Raw genomic sequence first — 12,297 nt, forward strand, 5'->3', positions numbered from 1 at the left:
AGAGCTCACTATCGAGAAGATAATTGCCGTAACTGTGTGGAAGACGGAGGTTAAATTGATAGAATTTGGACACACTGCATGGCCTGAGGAGAACATTGTGCGAAGTTACTCTCTATTGTATGTTGAAGCGAGGTGCTCGAATATAAACGTCTCTATCTCTTACTTTAAATAAACAAGAATGTAGGATTTAGTTGTTTTGGTTCATATAAAACAGTCGTATGCAATAAAAATATTTTACTGGTCATTAAACTTCGGAAAACTTATTAAGTAAAATGTCTATTTTACTGTCTAAACATAAAACACAATTTCCTCTATATATAGCCTTACTTCATAACAAATTATTCTTGTTTATTTTGATAAGAATAAAACTGTTCATTTTCAAAAAATAAAATCTGAAGAAATTGGTGTATTCTATGACAATTGAAATATTATGTTTGTAATATTGATTATTATATTTTAATACAATACATCATACCGGGTTTTAATATACTCAGTATATAAAAAACTGTTCGAGATTCAAAAAAGGTATATAAAAAATGTTTAGGAGTTGTAATAAGCATTGCAGAACATTCTTTGTTCTTATTTTAGAACTAGGATAAATATAACTGTCATTGGTGTTAGGAAATTCTATAATAATTTCAGAAGAGTGTTTGTTTTTTCACGAATAAATGAGTTGTAGATGTTTTAAAGGTTCAAAAATAGGACATAGCGGTATTGTTACGAGGTAACTTAAATAAAACACTCGGGGAATATTGGATCGACCAAATATATATTTATGATATAAACTATTCTATATATATATATATAATATTTACAATAGTAAACCAGGTGGGCTTTAAATAAAACAGTTGCCTATTAGGCTGCTGCCACAAAAACCACTACTAACTGCATTATATATGCAACTATACACGAGTTTATTTAAAACTGACATAGTCAATAATTATCACCGAAATTCCATCCGTCTTCAGTATTACCAATTATTATGTCATTTAACAAGTTCACTTCAGGAGTTCACCTTCACTCATTGCGAAGGTACAACTCCTTATATGCTTAAAGGCGCTTCGAGAACATTCGCACTCGAGAACTCACGTGAATACGTACGTGCGGGAGGGAAGGACAGATGAAAGTGGTGAAAGATCACAGTGCTCACCCACCGTTTCACCGACCCGGAGGGCGGCGACAGACTCACCGAGAGCTCTCTTTCTCACTCCAACTACGCTACTCAGCTATTATCCCTTTTAATATCTGGAAACTTCGGTTATATTCCTATCTATTACAGGTTTACCAGCTTACCTGGAAAATTCTCGTAACAGCACGAAATGGCGTACCAAGCATGTAAATGAATTTAGTCTAGATATGCATAACATCAATTTATGTACCAAGTGTAAAATTATTTCGGCATTCCTCTCACCAGTTCTTGGTTGTAGAAAACTTGCATATGCTGCAAGCATTTCAAAACACTTTATTTGTTCAGGTCCTTAAATAACGAAGTCGCGAAGGTAGAATGGCTGCAATGTTGCAACGAAATAGCGTACATAACTTGACAAGGGAATTAGCCGAAATATTCATAAGAATACTTTTTGTACAAGAAGTTTGGATCTATTTATTTTATATTATAAAGTATTCAGTAAAGGGAGTTACAAACTTACGTGGTTAATAGCACTCATAATTTAAAAAGTCCTATAAGCAAAGACTGAGAAATGTGTTGCTAATTCGCTAGCCGTTATTATAATAATAAAAGATTGTTAGGTAACGCTGTTATTCTAAACCTTGTGATAAAACTTATCGTTCTCTTCAAAAATTACCTTTATTTATAGGCATGGTTGATATCAATTTATAAAACCGTTTTTTTTAGTTACTTATTCAATTAAAATTACAGATAATAAATATCTTGTCACTGAAATTTACAACAAATAATTTTGCAAGGACTTGCATTACTTTTAGGTGTTCCATAAGACACGCCTAAGGGCTAATTTAAGGGGTATAAACCATAAAAAAATAGAATGAATAAAGAATAATATGGAGCAGAATAAATTTCCTTTAAAAAGCAAACATGATAATAAATACTGACCATGAGAGCTGTAAGTCAAATTATCCAAAGTTGAACTTGAAATCCTGAATTATGTAGGCTAATCTTGTATTTTACTTTATATTCTTCTTAACCAGCTATTCAAACGGTGTGTTTTCTAGTAAATGGGTTGGTATTGTATATATATGTTAGTATTTTTTATTTATCAAAGATCATAATAGTTTTTTTATGAAACACCATAATATATTAGTTGTGTAATATTATTTAAGGCAATACATGTTTAGAGAGTCAGAAGTTATTAGTTCCAAAATACCTGTAGAACTCCTCATTTAAAAAGCGTTGACTGAAAATGTACATCTCTTCCTTTAAACCTGTTTTTATCACAACTTTATAAATGAAAGTATAATATACTAACTATAAAAAGTTCCAGATTTAAAGAATAATATGGGTGTTTTATTAGGTTATTTGGCTACAGTGTAGTACCAGTACTATAATGTGTATGCCTTCTAACATTTCGTCTGATAGTGATCTCCTGGTTGCTTGCGTATGAAATCAAATACAGAAAGTAGAGCAGGAGACAGAGCATATTTATTCGTATTATCCAGGAACATCACATGATGCACTGTACAAAACAAGGGATGTCTCTTGTAAATTGTCATATCTGTGACTTCATGAAGTTAGGCACGAGGGAAATCACTTTCATGCCTCTCAGTCTCCTCTCGCACTGGAAACCAGTTTTACTGCGGTAGGCTTTGTGTAGCGGCAGTTTAATATAACCTGTAAGTACGTGTACTACATGGAAATCAGCCTTTAGGTAATTGTTTCAAATGCTTTACTTAAACCCATCAGAACAGTATTCCCACATATCTCAGATTCACCGTGTACATCCAGGTATTACTCTTACATACAATAATTCAATCATTTCACATCTAACAAAAATATGTTTTAATTTTTTAATTCATTCAGACCAGAAACCTCTATATGACATATAATAAAGCAACTCGACAATTTAATAAAAAACATTGTTTGAAAAACACATGCTTTCATGAACGCATATCTTAAATTACTGATATAGAATCAGACATGAGAGTGTTACCATATTACAAATTCTCTTCTATTACCAAATTGTTTACCTGAACAATAACATATCAGAAATTGTTACTCTAATAATTTTTTTTAAAGTTCGTCAGCTATTGTTTTCTGAAAATAATACAAATCCTAACACCGATAACGATCCTATAATGCAGTATCACGATGTAATAGGGTCAACACAAAATAGAAGGCCCCACTTCAGTTCCTTTAAATGAGGTATTAGTAAATAATTAATTTAATCATTTAGAAGTTTCAAAAGCTTATGATCTCTTAACAATATTGTTTAGCATGAACTAATTCCACTCCTCTAAATATTTCCAATGAGAAGACATGGAATATAATACTCGTACTCTAAAAACTGTATGTATGTTGTTGGTAAGGATTACAATTATGTTTATACATTTTGTAGAAAATCATAATTCTTTTAGTAAAAATCATTGTATTCTATGAGTTATTTCATTAATAACGTGCATTATTAGGTATTAGAACATGCCTATTAAGTAAATTAAAGAAAATGCATAAAACTTTCTGACATAATTTATAGTTGCACAAAGGAATTTACTTAATTACATAGTTTTGCTGGACGGCTGGTGTATTTAATTGTAAGTAAAACCCTGATCTCGAAGATCCTTTTCTAAAGATACTCCAAACAGGGAGTGTCCTGCAAGATATCTAAGTGTACCTTATTGTTGACGTACTGTCCTCTCCTTCTTGTTTACAACGTCTGGCAGAGTCCACACGTTCACCTAAGACACAGGAAGCATCTTTGCATAAGCCTAAAGACATTTTACAAACACTTTCTAATATTGCAGAGTTGAAATGATCTACTAATAAATTAAATAAGTTTTTATAGTAATAAATATTTACAATACCTCTTCTGATGCAATAGCCTGTGACATAACGCTTTTGACAAATATTTGAAAGAAGTATACCCAGGCTTCATTAAAACTTAAGTTCATTTTACCATGTCAATTTCAATACTTTAATATCCATGAGGCATCTTGTTCGTAGTTCCAAATGTGAAAGATGCAGTTGAAACTGGTTTCATATACATTACTTATAATAGTTACCGTAAACGTCATTTTAAATGTTCAGTACATGCCATAAAAATACAACATAAGCATAACCAACAATATTTTAATCAAACACGTGAATTAAACAACATAAAGTAAGTGTTAATAGTACATTCATATGATTTGTTTGACCTGCCTGAATGATATGACATTTTACAATAAGTTCTACCCGATAATATTTATAAGTAATAACGTGTATAAATGATAGAATTTAGTTGATTGTTATATTATAGTAATATAATAATATAATAAAATGACAAATTGTAACTCATTATTTAATGATTGCACGCACCACATCCTACGTAAATAGGTCCGTGTGTATAAATTTTATGAACTAAAGATTATCTTTGGCATTGATTCGAATTAAACAATTTATTTTCTTTTCAACTAATTAAAATAATGATGATATATTTGATATATATGATATATAACCGACTTTGAATATGTGAAAACCCCCAAACAATTATTTCTATTAAATATTTATGCATTTAGATAATTTAAAGATATTTTAAATAACATTGAATACAAAAGATTAAAGCTTATAATTAAACATTTAAAATTTAACAAACTGGAAAAAATAAAAAACTTGATGCCTTTTTACTATCGAGGAGTGCTGAAGACGCAAATGAATGATCATACTCCATTCTCTTGGTAACCAATTTCAGTCAAACATTTCACTCTTATGAGTTATTATTACTGACATTCCGTCGTGACAGTATTATTTTATGCCTTATTTTATGCCCCTCTTTCATTAATTATTAGAAAAAGTATTGAAATATTATTTTAACTATTTTTATTTATTATAGTTATAAATTTAATTTATGTTAAAATCCTGAAATTGATCATCCTAAATATTTAAAATAAGAGTGACATAAACTATTATTCTTATTAATCTAGGCATAATTTTTCACTTAGTTATAAGTAGCTATTTCAAAAACGTGGTAAAATCATTTTCGTAAAAAAGTATCTATTTATTAGTTTGAACCTAAAACCCAGATAAGGGTTTTCGCAGTAAATTAAGACAATGAGAAGCAGTAAATTGAGAGACGTCAGCTTCTTCTGAGAGCTTCGTTGTCTTTGCTCATTTCCGGTTAATCAGCAGCAGCAGCAGCAGTACTGGTCGTTTCCTCCGGATTCGTTTGCACAACACAATAATTGTAAAATATACATTTATTAAAACTGATAACATTAAGATGGTAAAAATTTTATTCTTTGCGCAATTTTAGTAAATCTCGTAATCTTTGCTTGGACATTAAAGATATATAAGCTGTCATTGTCTTGGAATTATGATTAGAGTTTCGAAGAAACCATCACATTGGAATTCATTATTTATACATGTATATACTTAGTGATAAGTCTTTATAAAGATATATTTTCAAATTTAAACTTTATACCTTTAATGATTACTTAAAATAACGGACATGTAAAAACACATATAGGCAGAATTTTATAATTTGTTTCATTATTTCCAGATATGTAGGGACTCAAACCATTATGTAGGGATTTATCGTATATCGAATAGTGAAAAAACATTAATAACACTACGATTTGAGATCTGAAATCTGATATAATCCTCACGTGATCTAATGTAGGGTAATCAATTTTAAAACATAAACTTAAAAAAATTAAACAATAGTTATAAAAAAATATTGTGATCGGTATTCTGTACCTCACTATTAATAACAGTGTTTTGTTTTTTAATTATATGTTTTAGAATTAGTCTGCATGGTTACGTTGACTATTAAAACAGCCTTTACGTAAAGGGTAAAATATTTATTTAATAGTATTCTCAATTTATAACATTTTAATTAATTGCAGGAAATAACTTTAGCAGCTCAAAGAAAATACAAAACATCATCGTTTTCAATTTGTTATAATTGAATAATACAATTTATTAAACATTTTAACGGAATACTCCCTTACTGCAATAGGATTAGTCCTAATATATACCTAAAAGTGTTTTAAAGTATATACGCAATCCACGTAAAATTAAGACAAATCTTGAATACAGATTTTTAGGTGTTGCTCTGCCAAGAAATTTTCCTAAAAACTTGTTTTTCACTTATAATCATATTTGTATGGAAATAGGTATAATTGAAAGTGAGAATCTCGAGAATGATTTCCATTGGGAACGGTTCAGGATCTTTCTTACAACATCGTATCCCAGCTGCCCCTCAACACATTCCATTACAGTGTTTGTTGTGGGATGGGAAGAAGTACTATAATATCTCATGATATTTTACTCATAATATCATTTATTCTGTTTACTTGTTAAGAAAATTTAAATTTCGTTAAATTTCGATGTTAGCGTGTTGTACTGGAATATAGTTTCCTTCAAAAGTAATATTCTGATGAAACAAATAGATTAATAATCCTAATCCGTAAAACACGCTTTATTTACCATTGTAAGTTTCACAATTTCTGAGAACGAAAGCTACGTCAAATTTGCTAAAGCTTTTGGGCAAGAATCTCAAGACTTACGCCAAAACAATCTTTGACTTGTGGTGAACTAACAATTTCGAACTGTATTATATAAAATTTAATACAAAATTATACTAAATAAAATTTAATTTTACACTGTACTTTATATTTAAAGTGATTGTTTACTTGACGGTAAATAAACTATTACTAACTCAAAATTTTTATATATAAAATACTAAATATGGCACAAAAGAACCACGCATATATATTTAGTTGCAGATATAAAATGCTAGCAAAACTTTCTCACGTAATTTAAATTTGTTATAAACTATGTTATATTAATAACATTATCTATAACTACAAAATTACTTTATAATTAAAAAAACTATGAAGAAATAAAAAAACCAAATTATTATATTAGAGATAATACATTTTAATGTTACAAAGTTTAAACATAGTTCTAGTACTGAAAATAAATTGACATAAAAATTAAATTAACACAAAGAAATGTTTGATGCGGGAAAGAAAACCACTGAAAAATATGGTTTATTTAAATTATCCAAAATATTTTTCCGGTCTATTATTTACAAATGTTTTATTTAGTCTTCTTTAAGAGTACATAAATGCTCAGAAATAGGATACTTTGGAGAACAATACAACCTCAAAATATTGTTAAAACTGTTAATAGCTCTATATAATATAATTTTCATTCATAGGATCTATCACATATACGTATGTATGCAATTCGTTCATAAGTATGTCTGGAAGACAATAATTAATTTTCAGATTCCACTCGATCGTGTTGTAAATCATAAAATTTTGCATTATTTATATCTTTTTAGAATGTGACTTTTTTAATATATAATAAAAGAATGGTAAATGTAAATACTCATAGAATGACCAAGAACGTAAATATTGTTTTCAAAAACACCCCTAATTGCTGTACACTAATGTAGAACGTTTAGCTCAAATAGCAGAGTACAAAGTTTAATGGGAGGTAGACGGAATAGTAAAGCCTTTGTGAGAGTGAAGAGCAATTAAGGTAACAGACCATTCCAAGCAAATGTGGTGCACAGTACATTCATCTAAGTAATTTAACTAATACCATCGTATGCAATGATTTTTAATTAGTTACCAACGGCAAAAACGAAATAAGAAGAAAATTTTCTTTTACTTAATCTTTTCTCGTCATATTGTTTTAATACTATACCAATTGTTTATTTTCTTGGAAAGCAAAGTTGTTATAATACTACCTATTTACATAAAATCAGAGTAACTAAAATCATTTTTTTTTATTCAGATGGACTTTTATAATGTTTTTTATTGCCATATTGCATTAAAGACTTACGTGCTTTGGTTGTTTAATAAATTAACTGAATACATCAGGAATGAATCTAAACCATGACAGGTACTTATCAAACTTTGGTAAAGCTTGAGACGTAAATGACGTATTTTGTAACAGAAAAATTATTTAAGTTTAAATATGTATATTTTTAATTTCGTCAATTTTACCAAAAGTAGTAGGGTAAATATGTTAGCAGTATAGTACCTATATTTTAACGTCTTTTAATTACAACATGGTAAAAATGTAAATAACATTATTAATCAAGGATCCAAGTTTAAAGAAAAATATAAATGTTTTATTAGTTTATATATCTAAATTATAATTTCGGTACAATACAATATATACCTTAAAACATCTTGTGTTACTCATATCCTGATTTTTTATGTTATAAAATCATGTTTTATGAACAAAAGTGCAAAAAAACAAGATCACTAGGCCTGATAACTGTATTATACTGGAACATAACTGGTGGCGCTGTACAAAACAAGGGATGTCTCTTGTAAATTGTCATATCTGTGACGTCATGAAGTTAGACTCCAGGGAAATCACTTTCATGCCTCTCAGTCTCCTCTCACACAGGAAACCAGTTTTACTGCGGTAAGCTTTGTGTAGCGGCAGTTTTATCTACTTTGTATTCACGTGCAATATAAGGAATGTATCCTTGAGGTTAGCCTTAAAAAATGTTAAATTAGTATAAATTATAAGTATATGGCTAACAAGCTTACACTATTTATCAAATTCTAGTTTCGATACTTATGTATCAAGATAATATGCTACAGATATTATTTTATATTTACACTTATTCTAAGTGTAAATCATTTTCCATCTAACTGAAACAAGATTTTTTGCTATCATTTTCTTATTTTTGCCCAAAATCTGACACATAATGGAGTAGATATAATATAACCATTGCATTATTAATAAGCATATTAAAAAGAATGCAAAGTAGTTACAGTGCCCTAATTAATGAGGAGCTGAAAAACCAGCAGGTATGACCTGATAGAAAAAGGTCATACTAAACATTCCGCTCAAGGCGCGTTGTGAAGAACCGAGATGCTCTGATCCTAACACTTCATTATCAGCTCGGATTGCTAGCCCTGGAAAAATATTTAGTTTTAAAAACCTAATTGGCCTAATTAAAAAAATTGCCATTAATTGCTTAACAGTTTATTTAAACGACTTTTAAATCTGACTGTACAATATCCGTGGAAGGATGAATGTCATGTTTAGATATACGTTGTACAGCATGAACCCAGTCATTAAAACCAAATTTTGATTCTTTAGATTCGAGCATTTCGATTTGTCGAACCAGGTTTCGGAGAAACACTTTTTCCACTCGCACCTCGTTTGTCCATGGGCGGCGTTCGTGTACGGGTTGTAAAGCGGTGCGAACTTTCCCAAGTACGGTGTGAAATCATAAAATTCGAACGGCGATCTGTAGCCGCTTCGGAATTTAAAACGTGCCAGACGACACATGTTATTGTTATTTTTGTCTAGGTGTACTTTCAAAGCCTTGCGCAACGACTTCTCGTGCCCTTTCAATGATTGGTTGTCAGATTCCTTGAACTGTACAACCAGAAACGAAACATCACCGGTGGTGCCGGCCGGGGCCAACTCCTTTATACGAGCTATAGCTCCCATCAGATATTTACCGTTCACCGTAATGTGACAAGTGTTCAATTTCTCGTATGTAAAACTCTTTTCTTCCGGTATCATTTCTGAGATTTTTACAAAATCGGTCATACGGCGGGAAACCACAGCGGGCGGATTAGGAGGAGAGCTTTCAGGAAAATCTCGTCGGTTTTCTGTTGTGGCGATGGGTTGTACCTCAACGGTGGGTCGTATCGGAATGTCCGAGCTCGGAAGTCCTCGTGATGGGAGTTGCGCCGGTCTGTTATTTCCGACCGTAATAGGAGACTCTCGATTTTGATGAGAAGCGGCAGCTGGTCGGGCCCAGCTAGTGGGCCGGGTCTGAATCTCCGAACTCGGAGCCCACCGCGGTGGTAGCTGAAGCGACCCCTTCGTGTCATACTGCCTGTTATTTTCTGTCGGTCGGGCCGGGAGCCCTAACCGTGACGGTTCTTGTGACGGGAGCCGCGCCGCTCTGTGGTTTTCAACCGGAGTAGGAGACTCTCGATTTTCTCGAGAGGCGGCGGTTGTGGATGTAGATACCGCGCCCGTGGGCCAGGTCTGAATCTCCGAACCCGGAGCCCACCGCGGCGGTGCCGGTGTGTCATGCTGCTTTTTATGTTCTGTCGGTCGGTTTGAGAGATCTAACCGTGGTGGTTCTCGTGACCGGAGCTGCTGTGATCTGTAATTTTCGGTCGACCCGGGTGACAACATGTTTTTCTCCGGTGTTGCTCTTAATCGGAAGCTCTGAGTTCCGCGGTGTTTGTCGTGACAGTTTGGCTAGCCACTGCGGGGGTCTGTTGGTTTGCGGCGACGGATCCCGCGGGCCAAACCGTGTGTTAGATGGTGGGACCGGAGCTTGTATTACGGGATCAGGTCTCTGGTTTTGTCGCGGCGACTGGATTACGCGAGACTGGTGCGAGGTCGCGGCATCGGCGAGGACGCGGATCGGCAGTTCAAATCTTGTAGGTCCGGCATTCCAGAGACACGGCGATCCTCCTTGCGTAACCGTCGCCACCACCGTACCCACAGCAGTACCTAGAACGGAAGAAACTGCCGGCACTCGTCGATTCTGTTCCGTCGATGGCGGTGGCACCCGAGGCTGGTGTGAATGAATTTGTCTTGTGTGATGAACGGATTGTTGACGGTTTTCGGGTGGTGCCGCAGGGCTGGCTCGTCGTCCCTGATCCGCCGGAAGCAAGGGCCGTTCAACGTTTTGGTTCGTGTGAGTAACGTAGTCGTGTCGGCTTTCCGACCGCGTGACCTTTCGGTTTGACCAGACCTTCGGCGGGGACGTGACGGTACGTAGGGGTTCGGGTCGATGCAGTCGGCCGTTTTGCGGATGTTCTGGAACAATTGGGCTGAAGTACCGCTCGTCCGTCCGCGATCCGCTTGTTTTCGGGTTAGGTTTTGAGTCCAATCCCCCGTATGTGTTACCCCATTTCACTACCGGAATTCCCAGTACGAACATGACTAGGTAAATAGTAAATCCAAGGGCGGCGCACAGCATGAGAAAAGTAAGGAGTGCTTCCGTCGACTCTATACCGTTCGGCCCTGAACGGGTTCTGTCTCTTATTCATTCAACGACGAACCGCCGGTGAAGCAGCCACACACCATGAGAAGGACCGATATGTCGTTTCCGTACTACAGATCCGTTTCCAACAGGATCGCTTCCTTCAAGGGATCGATTTTCACGCAATCCCGCATAAACGACCTGAGCGATGCTGGATTCTTTTTCACCGGTAGAGACGACCGGACAATCTACTTCTACTGCGGTGGCGGACTGATGGATTGGAAAGAAGACGATCTGCCTTGGGTGGAACATGCGCGGTGGTTTTCCCAATGCTCCTATGTTTTGCTCACGAAAGGAAGGCGTTTTGTGGACGAACAAAAAACCGTAGCTTATTTTCTTTCATAGAGAACACCATTGTTGAATTATTGATAATGTATTGAAAATAAATCTTACACTGGATTTTAGTTTCTGTAGATTTTCATTTCATCAACCTGTATCACTGATTTGGGTGCGATTATCGTCATACTGACTGTAAATACTGTTACTGTGTGTTTAAATCCGTGATTCATTACATCAAAGTTCTGTCAGTATCCCTGTAACACGAGTTTACATACAATTCAATAGCGTGAGATTTTTAACAACTAATACAAATATGCTGGCTCGTGACATGTTCTGGTTGTATTTCACGGCGAAATGAGTCATCTAGTTCAGTACGATTTAACCCTCCGAGCGTCCACCATATTTCCATAAACCTGTTTTTGTAACTTTTTTTGCACAATTCATAAAAAATCTTAAGGATGATTTAAATATAGTGTATTATACATCACATTTCTTGGAAAGAATCACAGAATATTATTATATAAAAATAAAAATCTTTAAAAAATCTCTTTTTGCAACAGCCTGCAATATTTTTTAATATAAAAGTATCCACATGTTATTGTTATATTACCTCTACAACAATTTCATAGTAGGCAAAATATAACAAATTTTGTCACGAACACATAAATATACAGGGTTATGGGGTTCTGTGAATATGTTCGTAATGTTATATCATAATATATAATTATTCACAACAACACACTGAACAATTGCGCGAACCGCGTCCCGCTTGAAATACCAGCTGGTATAAACTACGTACACTATTAAAGCGGAAGATGCCGTCGACTTAAAACAAGTCGGTCGACTCTCGGATGGT

The sequence above is a fragment of the Homalodisca vitripennis genome, chromosome 8, assembly GCF_021130785.1.
Source record: "Homalodisca vitripennis isolate AUS2020 chromosome 8, UT_GWSS_2.1, whole genome shotgun sequence".
Taxonomy (NCBI): domain Eukaryota; kingdom Metazoa; phylum Arthropoda; class Insecta; order Hemiptera; family Cicadellidae; genus Homalodisca; species Homalodisca vitripennis.